The sequence below is a fragment of the Egretta garzetta genome, unplaced genomic scaffold, assembly GCF_000687185.1.
Source record: "Egretta garzetta isolate BGI_Z169 unplaced genomic scaffold, ASM68718v1 scaffold306, whole genome shotgun sequence".
Lineage (NCBI taxonomy): Eukaryota > Metazoa > Chordata > Aves > Pelecaniformes > Ardeidae > Egretta > Egretta garzetta.
The window spans coordinates 2,055,136-2,061,402 of record NW_009260131.1 but is presented as its reverse complement, the minus strand read 5'-3'; the positions used below and the strand labels follow the sequence as shown (position 1 = coordinate 2,061,402).

The 6,267-nt window shown below is 44.3% G+C and overlaps 1 long non-coding RNA gene across 1 annotated transcript in view; it reads left to right on the top strand.

Moving 5' to 3' along the window:
• Positions 1–6,046, top strand: part of LOC118452553 — a 17,058-nt gene extending 11,012 nt beyond the window's left edge. Inside the window, exons 5-7 of the long non-coding RNA XR_004842365.1 lie at positions 1,695–1,887; positions 2,792–2,923; positions 5,834–6,046. This is a non-coding gene — a long non-coding RNA (uncharacterized LOC118452553). The remainder of the gene's footprint in view (positions 1–1,694; positions 1,888–2,791; positions 2,924–5,833) is intronic.
• The last annotated feature ends 221 nt before the right edge of the window (positions 6,047–6,267 follow it).

Below are 6,267 nucleotides of genomic sequence, written 5' to 3'. Positions count from 1 at the left end.
GCAGCCCCAACGGCGGTGGCCAAGCCTGCCCAGAGTTGCTGGCCCCGGACTCTCTGGTCGGCCGCGGCAGTGGCTGGGAGTTGCTCCTGCACCACTCCAGCAGTAATTGTGCCGGGTTGTTAAAGCAGATTGCAGGAACTCGGAGACAAAAAGACAGCATTTTGCACCTTATATATCTTAATAGATTATTCGTGTCACAAGCAACACAGAGCGAAATGTTATGACAACCATAAGAATGTAGTTTACTGTGGCTTAATGTGGCTGGGCAGTGCAGGGTAAAGCTATCAAATTCTTTATTTTTTTTTTAAAGTTTCCTAGAGAAACTAACTGATGTGGACATGCAGCTATTTTTACACAAAACCCTGACTTTTGGCAAACTCTTTCCAGGCTATAGCAGAAAACGCTTAGTCTTTTTATTAGTAGTAGTATCACAGTGCCAAAGTAAAAATCATACGCTTTCCCACTTGGAAGCTTTCTTGTAAGCTGATGTCTGAGCTGATGTAATAGGGGAATCTTCTACAAAGGACACATGTCCCAAGCGGGGCAGCCAGTTGCTGGCTGCGGCGTGCAATACGCCTCGGAAAAAAAATAGCTTTCATACTTGGGTAGGATGAAGTCCATGTATCTTTATCCATGAATGAATGAGTGAATGAATGACTATCAATGCTGAAATTTGATCTTACTGTAAAATCCTAGAGATTCGAATTTCACCAGGCACATGTATGTATACAAGAGGGATCTTGGAGCTTCTGGGAAAGAATTGCAGTGCACTGCGGAAAAAATGCATAGTCATAGGGTTACTGCCCTCGTGGACTGGGAAGCGAGAAACTTACCTGCGAATCTTAATCCCAATATTAGTTTGGAAACCATTGAAGCAAGGGCTGGAAGCAGTCCTAGATCCTCTCTGGGAGATGGATGCATAAGCCTGTAACTTTAACAAGCTGGAATTCAAAATATGCTCAACCTAAAACCCCAGGCTGGGACGTGTATGGGCTTGGGGGAAAGCTCAGCTCCAGCACCTCCTGTTGAGATTTACAGTGCTGAGACTGATGCCGTGCACATTTTAACCACGCGGTGCCCCATCATGACAATGTGACATCACGTGAGGATGGGATTTCAGCTGTGGGCAGGGAAAAACGTAGGTTAGAACATGAAAACAAGCTGTGCAGTTCTTGTTCTTGTGGGTCAGGGAAGAGCAGAGATTCCCACCCAAAGTGAAGGGCTGGCTTGGGCCCCACATGAACTTTGTGCTTGGGTGATCACGGGTGCCTGGATTGATAAAGAGTGAGCCAGAGAGATAAATATACGTACAGAGGAAAATAAGAACAGATAATGGATTGGCGTAAGTCGCAGTATATTTCCTCCTAGTGATGAAAGGCTAAGAGTGAGTTATAGATCTTTCCTTGCGATAAGAACAGATATTTCTTTCCAAATCATTTATCTATAAGATACTGAGATATTATTTAGGTCTGCATTGGTATTAATCTGGCTCTTTGCGTTTCCGTCCCAGTCCTTCAGCAGGTGAAAATGTGCTGGTAGGGACCCTAAAGGTCTCATCTGCAGCTCCTGTGGATGAAGAATTAGTTTTTATCATAGAGAATTGGGAGGACTGAGGGTGTGTTTATGCTAGTGTCCCAGGTAAATGCGACATGGCTACTTATCCGTTACCAGAGTTTAACTCTTCGTTTGTTCAGGTCCTTAATGTATGAGAGGCAATGGCTCTAAGTGTTGCAAGATCTGTCTACTGCCCTGGGATATAATTAACTTCAAAAAAAAAAAAAAAAAAGAGGATGCCTGTATGAAGAAAACAACCCCACCTGACAACTTTGATGGAAGAAATGGAAGAGCCTTCTCCCTTTGACGGCTCCGGAGCCGCTGGTGCATCAGGTGGGTGCGCTCAGCCCTTCCATCCCCGCAGTTAGGGCTATATAACATGCATGTGTCTCAGAGGTACGACATGTACGGCACACACACATGAGGGTGTGCAGCCTTGGCTTGAAAAGAGAATTCAGAAAAAAGCAGCATGTTTTCATCAATGGGGAAAAGTTAGAGTACCTGATTCTATGTTTTCCGTGTGATTAGAAAAGCCATTATTATTGCTAATAATAATGGTAGTGGTGTTATTTTTAAAAATCTATTTACTAAAGATCTGATCTTCAACCCTGTGCCTGGCGGGAGGCGGCTCCCCCTCTCCTCACAGCGCCGCGCTCTCCATGAAGCTGCCTCCAGCTTGAGGCAATGGTGGAAACATTAGGGACAGGCAACGGCACTGGGGCTGAGAGGAGAGGGCAGGTGAGCTGGGGAGAGAGCCTGGGGTCTGCCACCAGCCGGGCAGTGTCAACAGGGCTGTGGGAATGAGGGGCGGAGGGGCTGGCGGTGCCGGCTGGGTGCCATGCCCGTGAGTAACGGCCGTTTGCCTGCGAAGACACTTGCGGGTCAAGGGGACTCGCGTTTCTGCTAAACAGCCCGGTATATCTTCACTTTCTGTAATCTCAGCTGGAGCCTTTGCTGTCATGCTTTCCCCCTGAAAACCCCCTGCTTTTGAATCTTAAGAGAAATCTTTACAGTGGTCAGTAAATCCTAATGTTGTACTTGGTGTGTTTTATGAGATTTCCAGTAACGCACAGCTTCAGAGATTTGTCACTTGGCGGATCAAACAGCTCTAAGGACGAAGCAGACTGGGGCTGAGGGGGGAAGAAGTCAACTGTCCCCATCTTGTTTAAATGAGCTTCAGGTTCAGTACATTAACGTGCTAATAAGGAAGCCTTGTGTTCTCACACTGTTCTTAAAGGCATTCTCACACTGCTGACCCGACCTCTTTAATCCTGGCTTTCCTGAAGGAAAAGCTGATCCATCAGGCCTCCTGTATCTAAAATGGGATGAAAGGAAGAGATGGACCTATTTCTACGCTGGTGTTTCTCAGGTACCTCAAGCAGCCTTGTTCTTTTTGTATTCATCTCTCATTTCCCTGCGAAGGTAAAAAAGAAAAAAAGAAAGGAAAAAAAAACCCCTAGATGTGAGGGCTCAAATCACTAAAGATGAGAAACAGCAAAAGGAAATAAAGAGGTCACACACCTAAGTTAGCTTATGATTAAAAAGAAATTAGTGGGGCTATTTTTAATTTGTTTAAATATATTACTTTCTATTAAAAAGGTCTTTATATTTCACTAAGTATGAGATGAAGTGTGTCACCAGAGGAAGATTTTTCAGTTTTAGTCTCTTTTCTCTTAAACAATTACAAGGCAGAGAAACTCTGCTGAAATCACAGATGTGAAGCCGGCAGGAATGGCAGCAGAGTGGGACTTTTCCTCTACAGTACAGTGTGGTCACCTTCCAGTGGGGCCAATTTGCAAGAATTCGGGGAAGAAAAACGTAAGCTGTGCACGCCAGGTACATTGTGGGTAAGTCTGTGGTACCACATAGCCCCCCAAATATTCAGCTTCAGAACATTGTGCAGCCTTGAGAAGCAAATCGCTGCATCCCTGTACTCAGACCCAGCCCAAGGTGTTTGAGCCCCAGCCCAAGGAGCTGGTGGGAGCCCTCTTGGAGGCTGAAGTGCATCTTGTGTCTGAGTTGTGCTGCCAGAGCTTATGACTTTTTTTTTTTTTTTTTAAATCTGCTAGGCTATGGATATTTTCAGGCTGCAGCTGACAGAAATTAGAAAGGATAGTTGTAAATGAAGTTTTGTAATGCTAGAAGTCTGTGATGGAGCTTTTTTAATCAGTGCACAAGCTAAATGGTGATCCAAGTGTTCTAAGATTTTTCCATGAGATTGCTTGGTTTTCCATTTTTCCTCTATATTTTCACATCTGGAACACCTCTTTTGTTAAATGGAGTGCCTTAAGAGTGAATGTAGCAATTGGGTTAGTCTCCACAAACCTGTGAGGCTATGAGGAAAATCCACCATAATGCTTAAAAATAAATAAATAAATAAATAAAGGGCTTTGTTGGGAATTTGTCACAAAACTCAAAATCAGTGCAAACGCCCTCAGTTTCTTGTTTCATTCCCAGCTGGAAAGTCAGGCCAGAATCACTGAACATTTCACCAAGTCTTGCTAACCTTCTGAGCTGAGTTGTGAGAAATTGTTCTTGACATCACATGAGCTGGGCCACAAGGCAGGACTAATGTGATATTTGCTGTTGAAGGTTTCCTAGGAAACATGCTACTTAGAGCGCCGAGCCTTCCCTGCCACCTTGCCCGCATCCTCCAGTTTTGCCCATTCCCACAGGTTTTGCAGAGGGCAGTGATGTCCCTCTGATCTCTGGACACCCTGGGTGCAGACCCCCCGCTACAGTGCGATGCTTTCCAGCAGCCCTGCACACCCAGCTGAGCAGAGAGTGGTTGCAGAGATTTTGATACTCATCCACCTAATTGCCCTTTTTTCTGTGATTTATCCCTTCCCCTCCTTCCCGCCCCCCTCCCCCATCCCCCCCGCAGAACTCTGCAATGGGAGAGGTAGAGAAACTGGGCTGCATCCTGCAAGACTGGAGCCGAAAAGAAGGAAGTCTGAGCATTCCCAGCAATCCTAGTGTTTCCTGCCAAAGGGGAACTGGTGGGAAAAGGTTAGGAAAATCAGCAGATAACTTAAAACTTAACTTGCCACAAGGCTCCTCGTCTTTTGGCTGCAGTTTGCAAGAGTAGCTATTATGGTACATAACCTGTAGGGATTTTTCAGCTGGATGGGGTTCCCCAATTCATTTCCACAGTTTCATCTGGTGGCTGTAGATGCTATCCTTGACATCAGACCTGCATAAATGCTTCCTGTTGTTCAGGCCAAACTTTTCAGCTTGGCCGTTTGGAGTGGCAGGATAGTTCCCATTGAGGATGAGATGAATGGAATCGGTTCACACATGTTAACCAAATGCAAATCCTTAGATGGAAACTCATGGTCAGCTTTTTCCAATGCTATTTTCAGAACTTCCACAAAAGACTGTGCTGTGATTATATGTATTCATGATATGTATATCATGTATTCAGCTCAAACAATATTTGAATGATGCATTTAGAATTCTTCCTAAAAAAGGACCATTCTTCTGTAAACTGCATCATATTTGTAAAAGAGGAAAAAAATCTAGGTTGCTTTTCCTTTCTTCTTCTCTTTCTTTTTAATGTATCATTTCGTAAGGCTTTAAGAATTGGTGTTAATGCTACATTACACACAGACACACTTCTACATAATCATATGCATTTGCATGTATGCCATACATAAACAACCCTATGGAATCCCGACTCTCCATTGTTAAGTTTGTCTCCATATTTTTCAAAGCAAAGAAGCTCTGGGTGTCAAACAGTTGCTTTTTTTTCCAGACTCTTTCACTGGGCTGTACAGCAAATACAGCCAACAAAATAAAGCAAGGGGGGTTTTGAGGGTTGGTTTTTCTTTTTCCTACCTGGCCGTTTATAACTACCTATTTTTCCTCTTGTCTCCTCCACTGATAAAACACCATTTTTTTGACTCCATCATTAAGTGTCCTTCACGTTGCCAATACTGATTTCCCCAACCCCTTGAAGGCCAAGAATGTCACCTCCATGATGCTCCCTGCAGCCACTGGCTCGGAAAACAGGAGAGCTAAGGTTGCTATGGCCAGGCATTGGTTTCCCACATGGTAGGCAAGAAGACAAGTAGCCTTAAGTCACTGGACTGTCTGATTCATTTATCTCTGTGATGCCATTCACTTCACCTTACTGCATGTTTGTGTAGTGAAGCTGTTTGGCCAACATGCCCTATGGGCCTTGTCTTAGTAATGAAAGTGCAGAGGGTTGAAAAGAAATTCCTTTCTGGATTGTTTAGCTCTATCTTCAGTTTCTGATGGCATTTTGGTGTGCTTGCAGATTCAGAAGAGCAGCATCTGCTGGGGACTTCAAAGCCAGCAAGACTTCACCTGTGTAAATCTGGCAGAATTTGGGGGTTTGTGGCCAGAGAAGGAAAACCAGTAATGCTCTTCTCTTTCTGTTCAAACCCAGAAGAGTTTCTTCCAAGCGTTAAGACTGTGGGACAGCTGATGTCAACCAGGTTCAGAGAAACAACATTGGCTTTGCTGAGAATCTGCATACAAGTCTCAGGTCTGTACCAATCTCAGAGATCAGCACTTTTCTTTGTAGAGTCATGCTTTTCTTGCACGAAAGCCATGGTAGATTTGCAAATCAGCCTCTACCTGTGAGATACCATCATGAAACCACATTGCTCATAGAAGGCAGAGCTTTTCTAAATTGTGATAGAATACCCAATATGGAAGGCTGGGGGGTTAGCCAGACAATTCATTCAT